This window comes from Ostrea edulis, chromosome 8, assembly GCF_947568905.1.
Source record: "Ostrea edulis chromosome 8, xbOstEdul1.1, whole genome shotgun sequence".
Lineage (NCBI taxonomy): Eukaryota > Metazoa > Mollusca > Bivalvia > Ostreida > Ostreidae > Ostrea > Ostrea edulis.
In genome coordinates this window covers 52,054,838-52,072,295 of record NC_079171.1, presented here as the reverse complement: position 1 = coordinate 52,072,295, position 17,458 = coordinate 52,054,838, and the positions used below count along the sequence as shown (strand labels likewise).

General features: G+C 35.9%; 1 long non-coding RNA gene and 1 pseudogene across 1 annotated transcript; both read right to left on the bottom strand.

The window, feature by feature from the left end:
- Positions 1-10,663: 10,663 nt before the first annotated feature.
- On the bottom strand, positions 10,664-14,118 carry LOC130049743 (uncharacterized; annotated as a pseudogene).
- Positions 14,119-15,684: 1,566 nt separating this feature from the next.
- On the bottom strand, positions 15,685-16,497 carry LOC130049182 (uncharacterized). The gene is made up of 3 exons (XR_008797683.1): positions 16,488-16,497; positions 16,307-16,366; positions 15,685-15,856 (listed from the first exon to the last, which is right to left on the bottom strand). It is a non-coding gene; the product is annotated as an uncharacterized LOC130049182 (long non-coding RNA).
- Between the last annotated feature and the right edge of the window lie 961 nt (positions 16,498-17,458).

Below are 17,458 nucleotides of genomic sequence, written 5' to 3'. Positions count from 1 at the left end.
ATGCGAGGTTGTATTGACGAGCATTTTTATGTCCCCCTTTGAAAAAGAGGGGGCATATTGTTTTGTACCTGTCGGTCGATCTGTAGACCATGTGTTGTCCGCTCAATATCTTGAGAACCATTCACTTGATGATAATGATATTTCATATGTGGGTTAGTTATGAGTAGAAGAGGATCCCTATTGTTTTTCAGGTCAAAAGGTCAAGGGTCAACTACTCTGGACATAGGAATATAATGTCCGCTCAATATCTTGAGAACCCTTTGCTTGAAAGACATCAAATTTGGCACACTGGTACATCCTAAGGAGTAGATGACCCCTATTGATTTTGAGGTCATATGGTCAATGGTCAAACTGGGCATAGGAATATACTGACCATTCAATGTCTAGAGAACCCTTTGCTTGACAGACATCAAACTTGGTATGCCAGTACATCTTCAGAAGAAGATGACCTCCCTCGATTTTGAGGTCACATGGTCAAAGGTCAAGGGTCAAACTGGACATAGGAATATACTGTCTGTTAAATATCTCGAGAACCCTTTGCTTGACAGACATCAAACTTGATACACTGGTACATCTTCAAGAGAAGATGACCCCATATTGATTTTGAGATACACTGGTACATCTTCAAGAGAAGATGACCCCTATTGATTTTGAGGTCAAGGGTCAAACTTGACATGGGAATATACTGTCTGCTCAGCAACTTGATACACTGATACGACTTCAGGAGAAGACGACCACTATTGATTTTGAGGTCAAAGGTCAAGGGTCACACTAGACAGGAATATACTGTCCGTTCAATATTTTGAGAACCCTTCGCTTGACAGACATCAAACTTGGTACACTGGTACATCTTCAAGAGAAAATTACCCCTATTTATTTTGAGGTCACATGTTTAAAGGTCAAGGGTCAAACTGGACATAGGAATATTCTGTCCGTTCAATATCTTGAGAACCCTTTGCTTGACAGACATCAAACGTGGTACACTGGTACGTCTTCAGGAGAAGACGACCCCTATTGATTTTCAGATCACATGGTCAAAGGTCAAGGGTTAAACTGTACATAGGAATATACTGTCCATTCAATATCTTGAGAACCCTTTGCTTGACAGACATCAAACTTGGTATACTGGTACATCTTCAGGAGTTGATGACCCCTATTGAGTTTTAGGTCACATGGTCAATCCACTCTTGACATAGGAAGATATTGTCTGCTCAATATTTTGAATTGATGATACTACTCTCAATTAAATGATGTGTGTGTGTATAACCCTTTTCAATTTTACACCATGGGGGGCATATGTGTTTTACAAACATCTCTTGTCTTATCAACCATTGAAATCTCGTCAATAATCAGTAATTTTAATTGTCCAAGTTTTGTTCGAAAGGAGTTTTATCATCACCAAGAGGTTGATATTCTAAAGTAAAGCACTTCCCAGGAATAGCAAATGCACTGTGTATGGTTGCACCTCTAATATTAAATGCTGCAACACCAGTAGGAGCAGTTAATAATACCGAAACATAATCTGGATTTGTCAAAAGAGGGGCAAACAGTCTTGAGAGTTCATAAATGCTTTTGATGAGATGATTCTTGCCTGTTCCAGCTCCCCTGTTACAAATACTCGTAGTTGTGATGGGTTTTCTCTTGCAGTGTGTCATTTAAAGACCGTATAGTCTTTGTGCCTTCTTCTCTTGAAATCAAAGGTTGTGAAATGTCTACATCACTTAGAGTTATTTAATAAATCTGGTATTTGCAATTCAATTCACTATTTTCGCTTTCTGTTTCCTTTATTTCCCAGTTACACATTCAAGTCTTTCTACTCCAGTCTGGACAAATCTGTGACCATGCATTTTCTTCAAATCCACAATTTACTAGAACTTCTCTCTCTCTCTCTCTCTCTCTCTCTCTCTCTCTCTCTCTCTCTCTCTCTCAGAGATCAATATCTTTCTCAAAGCAACTACGATTTCTGGCAAGAATTTCTTTTACACCTGCTCTTTGATAGAAATGTTCATAGCCATCTTTTGATTTCAATTCATCAACTGATCTGTGTGGGAAAACAATTGCAAAATACTGAAATAGTATTTTTTTGGGGTGAATTATCAACAGAGAATCGTGGGTATCTGATCACAGCATTTTCAGTTAATGTTGTCTTTCGAATGTAACCCATGTCCTTTTGTAGTGCATGAATCGGACTTCTTGGATTCTTGACGTTTGTCTGCGACTGAGCTAAAATTCTATACTCGGAACATAATGTAGCCAAGCACATAGAAACAAACTCATTTGACAAAGGCCTTGCCCTGTACTTTTCAGTTAAGCTTGACATCCATATTTCACCGTCTGCTTCCGATTTCTTTTTCAAGACACTTAAATGTAGACTCATACGAACTGGATTTTCCCCTACAGGTATAAATTGAACTTTTCTTGAACACCCTTTCAATTGCAAACTACACACTCTGAAAGCAGTCTCTTGACCACTGACTTCTATATGATGTAAGTAAGCTGCTCCAAGTCTTTTCATAGCAGTCGTTGCCTCTAGTTTTCATCTCTTGCTTCCCTTTCCGTACAATCCAATATTTGACTTATTTCTCTTTCTGCTTTTGAAATGTATGATACAATGTAAACCAAGCATGCGTAAGCATCTCTTACACATTGGATGTCCATGTTTGCATTCCAGCATGAAAGTAATTGGGTGTTATATTGATTGATCGACGTTTCGTTTTTAACACTACGTTTGTGGATTTTGTTAAAGTTTTGTTTGCCTCCTCAAATTGTCCTTGTGTAATGTCTAATTTCTGGAACAATTCTTTTGTGGTCAACTCATTTCAATCTCCATCTTTAATCATATTCAAAATATTAGATAACGGTTCCTTTGACCATTTTCTTTTTTCGTCATTTAAATTGTGACGTATTATTTCATCGTATTCTTGTTCTGATATGTTTAATGTTTTCTTGTTGAGTTGGGCAGATGGAGGTGTTTGTTGATGGTGGTCTAGGAAAATTAAATCGACATTCTTTAGAACCTTTCTTGCAAGACTTGGACTGTGATTTACTTTATGTTTGAACGCTGTTTACAATTTCGTGTAATTCGTCATCATCATCGGGAGGAATTTCACAAGCGACATAGCTATCTATGAAATCAGCGACATCACTATCAGAATATGTGTGTAACTTTGGTGCATCTTCAATTCAAAATAAGCAATGTGTGTGGGGGATGATCCCGTTTGCTGAAACTCTGCTCGATAAAAGTAGTCTTTGACTTTTCCTATTGGGTGAGCATTTGACAATATCACTTTCTTTAGAAATGTCTGGAAACTAGGGCTGTCACGATTCCAAAACATTTCGGGTCGGTCCAGAATTTTTTAACTCGGGTTCGAGTAATTCGGGTCGAGTCTTGTATTCAAAACTTTAATATACAAGTTAAAATTAAAAACCTTTATTTGTATTTTGTTACAATAATTACAGGTTTTAAAAAAAATGAATTGATTAATTACTAGTTTTCCGAGTAGGAAATTGAATTCAAAATGACATATCTTGACTAGAAAACAAAGAAGTGTACATGATAAACAAAAACACTGCACTGAAGCATTTTTGTATGCCAAAGTAAGCACAACACAGTTAATTAGTTGTTATTATTCTGGTCAACATCTAAGTTTTTCTTTTTAAATTCCAGTCGATCTACTTGATCACTCTTCAGACAAACCCTCTGGACTGAAATCATTCTCTTGGTGGAAGGTAAGTTATACCACATGATCATGCCTCTCACATTTCACCTTTTGAGGACTTTATGTACATTTATAATCTCAACACTTGATTTATTTGATTTTTACTTTTCGTCATCATTCATATAAAAATAAACATTTGACATTGTAATTTATCAGAAATTTAATTTTTATCCAGTTTTAATCACAAGAGCCCTTCACAACAAGATTTTAACCTTTTATTCATGTACAGCTGTCGCAATGCTCCGGACCGGGATGGAGCCATGTACATCAGGTCCAGCACATTCTCTACATTTAGCTATATAGCTTTATAACAATATTTTTATCGATTCAAATCTAATGGTACAAAAATCAACAGAGTAATGGATTGTTAATAGGGTTACACATTGTACAGTCATCATACTTTATATGTATACTTCAACCCACACAGGCTAGTGGACAGTTAACACAAAAGAAAATATCTTTTAATGAAAAACGACATAGTATGAACTCTAATTAGAATAGTGTTGTGGTTTGTTCAAAATATAAATACATTAAAAAATTATGCGACTTTTTCGCTATACCACTTGACTCAAACTTAACTGCCTTAAAAAGCTCAGCTAAATAGCTAAATCAGAGTAAATAAAGAGATTGTGCTCGACCTATACATTGGAAGAAGAACCTACCCTTGTAAACAGCTTTCAAATTTGGAATAGAGTTCAATATGTCTACTTGATCCTGCATTAGTACAATAATGGGCGAACACACTATTATCTTTCCAACCTCCGCACTAGGGTCTGCCGAAGAACTTTCACTTAGCAGCTGTCTTCTCAAAGGTATCAACATCTGATATGGTAACGATTTTCCAAAACCAGTAGGTAAAACTGCCATACAGTTTTTATTATTCACCACAGCTATTAAGACATCCTTTTGTTCCTCTTTTAATGACTGAATCTTGAAATCTTTTAAAACTTCTTCAATAGCGTGTTCATATTTGTTGTTTACCCGAACTTGTCGTTTACCGAATGCAAATATTAAGAGTTATCTGATTGGATGAACATATCGGTGAATATGCATGACTAAAAGGTAACTAGATTTGACCTCCGTATGCGATTTCGTTAGATCCTTGTGTAGCGATATACGTGTGCGGATCAAAGGATCTAATTTTAATTAGATTGTATTTTGTATTGCTTATAGGAGTTATGAGATTGATCACTGTTCGTTATCTTCACCTTGCAAACAATTTGTTTCATCTATTTATATTAAAACATTTACTGCAATCTGAATGTGACCAGAAAATTCATATATTCCACCATTTTCACCGATTGGCTGCTTTTATACCCAATTGCCGGCCTTTAAATATTTTGTTTCCAAAAACCCTTACAATTTGTGTCAGTTTGTTAATTTCATATCTCTTATCAAAAATGATAGAAAATAGTAAAAATGACTAAATAGGAGACATATTTCAAGACCAAAAAAATCCGGGGGCTTCGCCCCCTGGGCCCCCACCAGGACTTCACCTTGAGCCCACCGGGGACCTCAAGGCGGCCTACGCCCTGCCTCGTAATGTTGCGCCCCCTATCCGTGATTCCTGTATCCGCCTCTGGTACAGTATGTATAATACATACTGTGGTCCAAACTCATGATTTAAACAAAATTACCTGGAATACATTTTGTGATAAAAACTACCACGTAACATGGTGCAGAACAGTGTTAGAATAAACCCTGAGACCCCAATACTCCCTGCTTGTCGTAAAAGGCGATTAAATGGGGGTGTTCCTTCGGATGAGACCACAAAACCCAATCCCCTTGTCGCAGGAAGTGTGGCACGATAAAGATCCCTTCCTACGTGTACTCAAAGGCCCCAACCGCCGAGCATTGACCTAAATTTTGCAACCTTTTCACCGCCAATAATGACGTCTTCATGTAAGTGGAAAACATTGGACAACATCAACCAACAACAAAAATCATCTCAATTTCTACTAATCCCTTCGTTTCTTTAATTTTCAAAGATATGTTGTGTAATCTCGGGCTAAAATTAAGATTTATACAGTGAAGTTTGGGGGGGGGGGGGGTATAGTCCAGAGCATTTGAAAACTGTTGTAAACCAAATAAAAGTTACATGTATATACATTAAGCACTACTGAGAAAATGCTTGAATGCAAGATTTTTCTCCAATTAACAATGATTGCTCCTTTGTCAAACGCAAGGCATTCAAAAGTGAGAATAACAGGCTTCGGGGCCACCAACGCTGAGATTTTCTCAAATCTGAGATTTCTCAGAAAATTTGAGTTTTTCTCGCCCAACTGTGCCACCAAATAAATATTTTCTCAAACTCAGATATGTTCTGGAGTTTTTTCTCACATTTGAGAATTTTCTTAAATGCGCGTGCCACCAAACTAATTTTCAACTCAGCTGAGAAAAATATTTGAGATTTCTCAGAAAATTCCGAGATTGGTAAATAGCAACCTCAAATAAAATCTCAAGTGTATTTACTCACAATAAAATGGCTGCCAGACGACTTAGTCAACGCAGACGTCGTAGAAATGCAATGATTGTGAGGACAAGGAAAATCCTTGACAGGTCCAATCCGTTAGAGGGGTTGAGCGATGGTGATATTTTTGACATATATCGGGGTTTTTTCCGTCACCATTTTCTTCATCGTAGATTTAGTTAAAAACAAGAGGTACTGTGAGCAATGCTCACTAAGAATACCCCCCGCTTACCCCAATCTCCCAAAGGGTGTTGGTAATAGGTATAAACTGCCTCTTTTCTGAGTGTAAAAAACAAATGGCATGACAAACCGAACCATATTGCTACTTCGATGTCCAGTGCGTTTGACCTTTTGACCCCAAAATCGATAGGGAACATATTCATCCTATGGGTAGTCCATATGTATGATATGGTGACTGTAGGTGGAAAGGATAATGCTTTAGAGCCCGGAAACCATTGCGTCTACAGACGGACAGACAGACGGACAACCCGATTCCAGTACACCCCCCCCCCCCCCCCCCCGCCCACAACTTGTTGCGGGGGGTATAAAAATCTGTTGCACAACAATCGGATTAAGAATAATCCTTTAAACCCCCTCCATCAAGTCTTGGTTGCACTGCGATTTTTTGCCACGGGTTCATTTTATATTACATGTTTCTAAAAGCGCAGCAGGCAGAGCTATAAGAGTGGTCACGGACTTGCTGTGCCAGTTGGCGAAAACTTTTATTGAATTTCCAAGCCGTGAGGAACTTATACACATCAAGACAGCATTTCACAAGATAGCCAGTAAGGGAATTCCATGTTGTCTGCTACAGGCTACTTGTACCTAGTGACCGTGACCCTTACATTAAAGCGTATCTTCGAGCCCGAGTTCAGTAGCATGTATACATGTGTGTATTCAAATATTGTGTCAATGACAGTCACATTACATTTAACTTCTCTATAAAATTATATATTATAAAAATATTTTTAAAAAAGATTACCCAAATACATTATATGTCAAAAACAACTGCACCCGATAAATGATAGTTGTGTTGTCATGATTAAGGGGGAAATTCTGGGGTTGAGCCTAAATACCATTTAATTAATTGTGAAACACAAATCTCCAAAAATTGAACCTCAATTTGTCACCGTACATGTGGCCTATTATAGGCATATCAACAAAAGACAATATTGTTTTTAAATGTTGGGGAAAAAATCGCATATTAATCACAGCGAGTTCACATTTTCTTCATTCATTTTTTTTTTCGTCTTAGGATTTCCAGGGGTTGTGGGTTGTACTGATGGGACTATTAAGATTCAGGCTCCCAAAGAAAATGAAGCTGATTATATATGTCGGAAAGGATATTATGCCCTCAACATACAAGTAATGTTGAATCATATAATTATTTTGATATACATATATGACTTAAGAAAATTTACTTGCGCTTATGGAGGCAATGCAACCATTATAGTATGAAGTTACAAGTATCACATACTTCTTATAATAAAATTACAGATGGCATGCGACCCACGGTATCAAATAATTAACTTGGTGGCAAAGTGGCCAGGCAGTTGGCATGATTCAAGACTATTCCATGAATCAGCCTTATGCACATATTTGGAGGAAGGTACGTGATAAACTCATATGCACACAGAATAACAAGTTTTTATTTTAATGTAAATATAATGATAACGAGGTCCAGGGGCCACTTCGGTCACCTTGGCCTGTCCCTGCTCAAATGTAAAATTGTTTTAAAAAGATTTTATCAAACTTTGTTCTCATGAATATTTTTTACCCAAACCTAGTCCCAAATGATATCAACATAACTGAAAATGAATTTGCATAACAGAGATGACGCCGAATCAACATCAATATGACTAACATGGAGAATGATTGGGGGGGGGGGATAAATAATCATAAATATATTGTAAAATAGAAATTAAGAATATAGTTGTCTTTCCAGTTTAACAAATGGTGATAAAGAAAAAGCTCACTTGAGCAAATTTATAACAACTGTGATGAGGTGAATTATCACCTACAGATCAGATTCAGGGGATATTACTTGGCGATTCAGGATATGGCCTAAAACCTTATTTGATGACCCCCATACTTATCAGCAGAGACAGGGGCCACACAGAAGTTCAATGCAGCTCATTGCAGAACTAGGTAATTATCTGTTCTATAATCATTTTATGAAAGTCAAAATTCTTTAAAAGAATATGGTTTGCCTATCGTAATACATATTTTTTTTTTTATCTCAGAGTAACCATAGAGCAAACGTATGATATTTTGAAAAAAAGATTCAATGCTCTTCACTGCGGATTAAGAACAAATCCTGAGCGAGCATGCAGGGTGGTCACAGCATGTGTCATCCTGCATAACATTGGTCTAATGAAGGGGGACATTTTGACAGAGGTGCCTCCGATTACTACTGACTCCAGCAGAACATATGATGTTGTTATCCCTGATGATGCAATTGGTAGAACTGTGCGGGATCACATAAGAGACACCTACTTTCATGTTTAAATCTTATGGTACTTAAATTCTGTACAACACAAATAACAAACCATATGATTATGAACTTCACTTAATACAAACACAAGCGAAAAAATTAAATGCATTACGATTGTTGTAAAGTAAAATCCATTAATTATGTTCAAAACAATTATATATAACACACCTTGACATGAAATACAAGAATTAAGGACAAGATGACCATACAAACTCTTTTTTTTTTTTAAATATAAGGCTTTATGTGCTTACACATTTTATTACTTTCATGCATCCTGGGACGAATTTGGCTCCACTCTTTTTGGACGCTGTTTTTTGGCTAAATGCTCTAAAACTTCAAAGTTATTTCGGATTTCAAACATTTCGGTTGAGCATCACTGAAGAGACATTATTTGTCAAAATCCGTATCTGGTGCATCAAAATTGGTACCGTATAATTTTTACATTATGACCCCTGGATCGAGGCCTCTGCTGGTGGACTGTTAGTCCCCGAGGGTCTCTACAGCCCAGTAGCTAAGTACTTCGTTACTAACTTGAAAATACGGATGTATATTTAATTGCTGTTATAAAATTTAGAAATTCATTTCAAAATTAAGGATTATCTCCCTCATGCATAGCTCTTATCCTTGGACGAATTTGGCTCCACTCTTTTGGCACGCTGTTTGTTTGGCTATATTTAGCTCTAAAACTTCATAGTTATTTCGAATTTCAAACATTTCGGTTGAGCATCACTGAAGAGACATTATTTGTCGAAATGCGCATCTGGTGCATCAAAATTGGTACCGTACAAGTTTTACATTATGATATTTATGAGTTTTGTCTATTACAGTTTAAAAATAAACAACAGCAACCAAGCTTTAACTTTGATGATATTTAATTGAGTTTATGGTTTACAAACTAACAATATTTATCAGATTCAACATAATGCATGTATATCCTTCATCCATCCATCACAAATGCTAATGTAATACAAACAAACAGTAAACATGAACAGTGTGTACACTTCAGAAAAAATGACCATCCAAAATTTTGGTTATGAATTTTAAAAAGGAAATGATTGTCAAAAATATCGATGCCCAAACTCACCTACATGTCATGAGGACCATAAATTTTAAGACCTAAATTCTATGGCTAGGAAAAAAGTTATAACATTCTTTGCTCTATACAGGCTAGGAAAATAAATTACAAAGTTGTACATAAGAAGAATATGACAAGAGGCCCATGGGCCACATCCCGCATCAGTTGAACTCTGGACCATTATAGTTACCACTGCAGCTAAAATATTGATCACTTAAGGAAAAGATTCTTAGATATTAACCTACATAAACCTATTTCAAATTAAGCCATATCGGAGAAGTGTTCACACTGTATTTTACACCCTCCATCCCTTTTCGATCAACCATAATTTTAAGGATAACAATTAGGTCCCCGTTATGGCAATATGCACATCTACATATGGTAATGAAGTATTGTACAAAGTTTCAAGTGTAAAAAAAAATGTACAAAATGTTGGTGAAAAATAAAGGAAATCTATTGCAAAATGGACTTGACAAATAATTTAATGGGAACAGAGTTATTGCCCTTGGATTTAATATTTTGAAACATATAATTGATTATTCAAATACAACTTAGACGTTTGAAATAGTTTAAGGTTAACAAGATTTCTTACTATAACTATTGAAAAAGACTCCAACAAAATTTAAGTTCCTGCCATGCATAAATCTTATCAAATCAAAATCTTATGATATCACAGGAGGGTGGAAATACCTTAAGTGATTAAAAACCTAGTTGATTGTAATTACATCGTACAGCACCAGAAATGAACGTTACCATCTTCTACCTAATTTTAAGTGGACAAAGTCTTACATTTCATTGCTATGCAAGGTGAAGATAACGAACAGTGATCAATCTCATAACTCCTACAAGCAATACAAAATAGATAGTTGGGCAAACACGGACCCCTGGACACACCAGAGGTGGGATCAGGTGCCTAGGAGGATCTGCAATGTAATCTCTGGGTGCGAATTAATCATAATTTGAATTTTAAATTCATAGAAAGACTTCTGTATTCTAATAATGTCTCTCTCATCTTTTATCTTCTTGATCTCTTCCTGAAATGTTTCATTTTCAATGGAGAGGTTCCTTTCTTCTAACTCCTGGATGTTCATTTTCCTCTTCAACTTACCAGAATCTATTAAAACAAGTAAAGAATTGAAAGTGATGGGTTTCTCTTTGTCACACACACATACACACAATTTGCTATTTGCTTGTAAATATGCAATACTATCTCGATTACCGGTAATGGAAGTACAATAACGTAAATTGTAAGTATTTCCCTTTTTTGTCTGTACACATAAGAAGATAGGATACAAACAATTCAGACAAATCTAGATAATAATTTCTGCATTTTAATCTGGATTACATTAATTATAAAAAGTCCTCAGTAGTGCCCTCTCTGACTGTCAGTTTTCCAGTTCTCACTTATATTACCGTTTGCCTTCCTCTTTTCTGACAGGTTGGAGGAGGTGGAAGGCAGGTCTGAGGCGGAAGGCAGGTCTGGGGAGGTGGAAGGCAGGTCTGGGGAGGTGGAAGGCAGGTCTGAGGTGGTGGAAGGCAGGTCTGAGGTGGTGGAAGGCAGGTCTGGGGAGGTAGAAGGCAGGTTTGAGGAGGTGGAAGGCAGGTCTGAGGTAGAAGGCAGGTCTGGGGAGGTGGAAGGCAGGTTTGAGGAGGTGGAAGGCAGGTCTGGGGAGGTGGAAGGCAGGTCTGAGGAGATGGAAGGCAGGTCTGAGGAGATGGAAGGCTGGCTCTCAGACAGATCTGTGAAAATTGTCAGACAATAAATTTTAGTAATTAAAAAGTCATATTCATTTTCTTGGTGCCAATACACAGACTTCAATAATATTAGAATAAAAGTGCTCGTATGCTTGTCTTTTGTAATTTGTTAATTTTTTTGTGAATAATTGATCTATGAAATTATAGATGTGAATTGGGTTTATGTATTTTCAGCTGTCTAGTTGCCAAATGAATTAAAATTACTATATTATTGCTAATAATATTCTGGGTATAGTCAGTTTTTAAATCGAGGTAAGCTACTGACAAACAAGTTGATGGTACAGGGATTTCAACAGTCTCGATTGAAGTCAGCATTTCGCAAATTCTATGGTCGTTATAACGATCTAGTTCGTCAATACAACCTCGCAATGAGTCAAATGCTGTCTGATGTGTTTCATACCGATTGTTAAGCCGTTCTTGGCACACTGATTTTGACTGCGGATAACTCCGTTTACCTGATCAGGATATGGGGCTCACGGCGGGTGTGACCGGTCAACAGGGGATACTTACTCCTCCTAGACACCTGATCCCACCTCTGGTGTGTCCAGGGGTCCGTGTTTGCCCAACTATCTATTTTTTATTGCTTGTAGGAGTTATGAGATTGATCATTGTTCGTTATCTTCACCTTACATTAGTAAAACTGATGGATGCAGGATGCTCCCATATTATCAAATATATCAATTTCTGATGAAAGGTATAAGAGATAAGAGCTTGCATAGACGAATGGATGGACAGACACACTCAATTTGTTTTCAACTGACAGATACATGGAAATGTATGTTTCATTTGAAACACTATTAAGTATTGTGTGAATAATTACTAGCGGTATCAATTCCTCCACATATTCCCTCCAGTGAAGGTCGCCCCCCAAGTTGTCCAAAATAGCCTTTTCAGCAGGAGATGGACTCGAAGGCTTGGGACCACCACCTGTTTTTGGTCTTTTCATCTCTGACAACTTTCCTTTTGCTAGAAATCAAATAAAATAAATTATGTTGATCCTTTTATAAATGAATCTACATAAACATTGACAGAATACACATTTCCAAAACATATCACAAAAACAAAATTGTATAATTCATGATCCTCAAGGGGGGGGGGGGGGGGGGGGGGGGGGTGTTAAGGACATGGTTTTAAGGTAAGCTGGTATCAAAATTATTTGAATGACTTCTTTAATTTCCTGATGCTTTATAAAATCTAAATGCATGTTTAGGAATAGCAGAAAAGGATGCATGAAAACAAGAGGCTCAAGGGCCACATTGCTCACCCGATTCACTTTGGCCCATATTTAAATATTTTCCTTATATATTAGCATATAAAACTCTGATGAGCTAAAATGGTGAATTTTGCAACCCCAAGGTTATGACTTTAGGATAGGTCTAAATTAGTCGTATCATTTAATGTTGATACAAAAATGATATTGTGTAATTTAGCCTTTCAACAGTATATGCACTGTTTAGGGCATTGATACTGTTGCTGAGTATTAGAATTTAGCTTAGATATTCATAACAGGATTTTTTTTTTTGTTTAAAAAATTAAATGAAGTATAAAAGAGTGCTAATTCTTAACATTTTACTCACACTGGATGTTTATAATTTACAGGTCCTTAAATTACAAGTTTTGAGTACTTGATCATTAACTGTGAAACCTCATAATCAATTATCATCTTCTCAATTGACACCAATCCACCAAGTTTTAAGTTTCTTAAGCAAACGGGTTGTCAAGATACTGAGCATACAACATTTGGTCTACAGATCAATGGACTGATAGGTGCAAACTTTTCAAAAGGAGAGAAACAGGAGAAGTACATTCATATGTATATATAATTACCTCTCTGCTTCAAATTGCTGTACTGCTTTTGAGACTCTGAGGATGTTCTAGAATTTCCGGAACCATTGCCTCTGAAAATTGAAAATGATACCTAGCTACAAATTATACAAGGATAATAAAATAATTGAATAATAAAAAACTATTTATTCTCTTGAAATAAGTTTTCTACTACAATGTTTGAATAGATGTATGTAAATATTTTCTTTATTAGGGTGTTTTTCATGTACATTGTTTTTAAAGATACCACAATCAGTAACAATTCTAACATCATCAAGAGGCCCATAAGTCACCTCACTCACCTGAGCAGCCATTCCTAACAATATACTGTGTAGTATTACCTTTGTCTTTCACTATAATTTTACCTACTCTTTTAACATACATGAATTTTATTTTTATCATTCCAGGGTAAAAGAGTGTACTCTCTTTTCCAGACCAGTTCGATTACTTTTAACGGATTATCTTAAACCTGTTAAAGGACTTCTAGATGATCAAAGGCAAAAGCTGCTCCATCTTGTAAATATTGAAAATGATGCAGCATTGGGTTTTTTCTTGGAGGTGATTTTAAAGGACAGTGTGGAAAGAGGAGGAAGATATTTTGCAAGTGATATTTGGAGGGATTTTATCAAGGTTTTAGCCCCCCCCCCCCTTACCCATTGTGCAGTTTTCTTCCGCCAAATGACGATTTGTTTGACTTTTTCAATAATATCTTGTCAATGGAACAATGTGTCTTCCAGAATGATGCACATCTGCACAACTTACAAACCTCAGTTCCAGTCATCTTTAAGCCCTTAACAAGTCTGAGAGATGGATTTCCATTTAAGGAACTTAAAAATTGTCTTCCTCATCTACACCAAAAAGTATTTGATCCTTTTTAAAACAATATGTGCCCATCAGAAGAAGCAGACGAGGAGGAGGATTTAAGTTTTTTCCCTTCTCTGCCAAAAATTAGGAGAAGGGGTTTATTTGTAGCTGACAAACAGGGATCAAAGTAGAAAGAGGACTTATGCTCCAAATTTTCCAAGGGCAACCCCTTCCTTCTACCAGGAGTGTTCACAATGTTTTGTCCTCATGGTAGGAAAATAATTATTATACACGTAGATCATTATTATATGGGTAGAATTTATTTCGAGGTTTTCACTTGTATGATGTATTACATGATTACCCTGCTATATATATGAAATGTATCGATATTTACTGTATTTAGTGATTTTAATGTCACATGTTTAACTAATAGTTTTGAAGAGTATTAATTTGAAATAATCTGTTTATTATCAATCATGAAATGTCTAGTTTTTTATGGGTTTCAAGATAAAGGATCTGATTATAATTGGTTTTGTTGCTAGGAGTATGTTATGGGTTTCAAGTCATGAAACTGCATGAATCACCAGATGTTCCATTCACACTGTTAAGGACAAGATTCAGGCACGGTATGTGTACTCAATCAGTCTCAAGACACATGTTTTATGGAATATATAATCATTAATTAGCTTACTGGAGCTTAGCTGCAGAACTGTAGCTCTCCGAAAAAAATTATGTTGACAGACCGGAGAGCTACAGTGCCACTCATAGTAAAACTCATAGTAAAAACTGTATATTTATTGCGCACGAAAAGCTGCGCTCGGTTCTAGGTTTATTTCTCCAACTTCTTACACAATCTACCCAAAAGCACGAAATGAAAAATTCCTCAGACATTTATCAACTACTCTCGTCCCTTTACAAACCTTACAAATGTTTTAAATAGCTCTGATCAGTCTCGGAAAGTCATACGTTCGAACTTTTCGCCTATCGACAGCCATGTTTACTTGTAAGCGAGATCTCGTAAACATTTGTAAGGTTAGTAAAGGGACGAGAGTAGTTGATAAATGTCTGAGGATTTTTTTCATTTCGTGCTTTTGGATAGATTGTGTAAGAAGTTGGAGAAATAAACCTAGAACCGAGCGCAGCTTTTCGTGCGCAATAAATATACAGTTTTTACTATGAGTGGCACTGTAGCTCTCCGGTCTGTCAACATAATTTTTTTCGGAGAGCTACAGTTCTGCAGCTAACTGGAGCTCTATCTGTAATCTATAGATTGTCCGTCTGTACAAAGCGTCATAGATTTGTAAAGGAAAAAGTAGTTTAACTAACAATAGGGATTGACAATTTAACAAAAAGTATTTAAAGACCCATCTCATGACCGTACGGTTGGTGAAAATGTAGGCGGAGCCTAATCTAAACAGATGTTATTTACTTTGTTTTCAGTTTTAAATGTTACTCATAAGTTTCCTGTCAAGAATTTTTAAAACAACAAAACAAACAATTAAAAAGAGTCTATTACAAAATTTATTAATATGAAGTTTTTCCAATTCCTCTTTTTCTCCTGGTCCATATGGAACTGGGAGCTGAAATAGATTTGAAATTAAAATTACAATGAATGATTTGGAATGATTATTAAAGTGATGCAAAGAGTGAAACTCTGAATGTTAGATGTAACTTACGGGGGAATGATAATGTCCGAGTCCGACTCGGAGAATTCACTACAAAAATGAAAATCATACTTAAAATATGAAGAGGTGAATTTTTTTTTTTTAATTTTAAGAAGAAAGTATTGTTTGGATCACACACAAAAAAAATCTTACAGAGGAATTGCCAGATCCTTGTCATCCGATGTACTGTTTCTGTTGTTCAGAGAAAAGAAAATAAATCTATTATTGTAATCATTTTTGACGATCGGATATGCTTTCGGTGATATTTGTTTTCAAAAAGATTTAAAAGGAGACATTAATTTAAGAATTTTAAAAGAAAAAAACCTTATTGAGGATATCTCCCAATCCAGGGAGTCAATTCTTTTGACAACTGTGACCAGTCTTATTGGTCGCCTGAAAGGTGAAAAAATGTAATGTTGAAAATTAATCTTCTAAATGTAGTGACAAATGAAACACATATCCCTTTTTTCCGCAAAAAGAAAAAAAAGTGTAAATACGAACCATGGTCGTAGGGGTGTCCCCTGTGTTGGGGGTAATATACTTTCTTCTGTAGAAGATATTCTAAATTTGAAAAAAAAAAAAACCCACCCGAATGCTATTAATCCAATGAATCTAAATCCTGCATTCTCTTTATGTAAAAATTGAAAGTGAAATTCAATGAAAAGTGAGTAATGTAACTTACGAGATCGGCGTTGAGCTACGCCTGGTGTGTCTTTAAAATAAAATCAGTCATCATTTTTAAGTTTTAAAAAAAATGGAATAGAGTAATAACAAATATTTATAAACATTGATTATTTTTGTTTTTTGTTTTTTGTTTTTTTTTAAATCAACTATTTTTCGTAGGAATTCTATGACTGGGGAAAAAAAGAAATAAACTTACAGACACGGACTCTTTTCAATGTAATTTTTCACCTCCTCCAGAAAGTCCAAAATTCGTCTTTTCTTGGTGCAATTAATAGGACTGGAACAATGAAATTAAACGAAATGTTAATGAAAGATTTCACTGATCAAAGATACATACCTTGTTAGTAATAAGAATTCTAAGTCTGATTTACCGACCTTGCCATTTTTGTCTGGGTGAACTGAACGGGTAAAATTCCGGAGCAAAAAATGTAGGAAAATAATCCTTTGACTGTAGAACCAGAGAACTGGAGAAAGATCTACGACTGAACAAAGTGTTTTATACCCAGACTAATAATTATGATTGGATAGAAAGTACAGTGCAAGAAATTGTCCATTAGGAGAGTGAGTGACTGTCAAAATTTTAGAGGGGGGAGAGTATACAACCCCTTTTCATTGTCAAAATTGTCCATTAGGAGAGAGGGTGACTGACAACATTTTTGGGGAGAGTATACACCCTCTTTTCATTGTCATCAAGATTTCGAAATCCAATTATGGCGACTACTGAAATAAATTCGCCTACTACTAAAACATTTGTGAACATCCCCCCCCCTCTTTTTTTTGAGTTCCGATGATACATATAAATTTCAGTCAATACTATAATACAAATCTTAGGAAATATTGTCACAGAATAAAATTCTGTCATCATCTCTTAATTATAGTTATGCGATGGTCTCTGATTTTCACATATATGAGTCAGAGTATCATTTGTAGAAGATGTCAACGCGACCTATTATTCCAATTTTATAATAA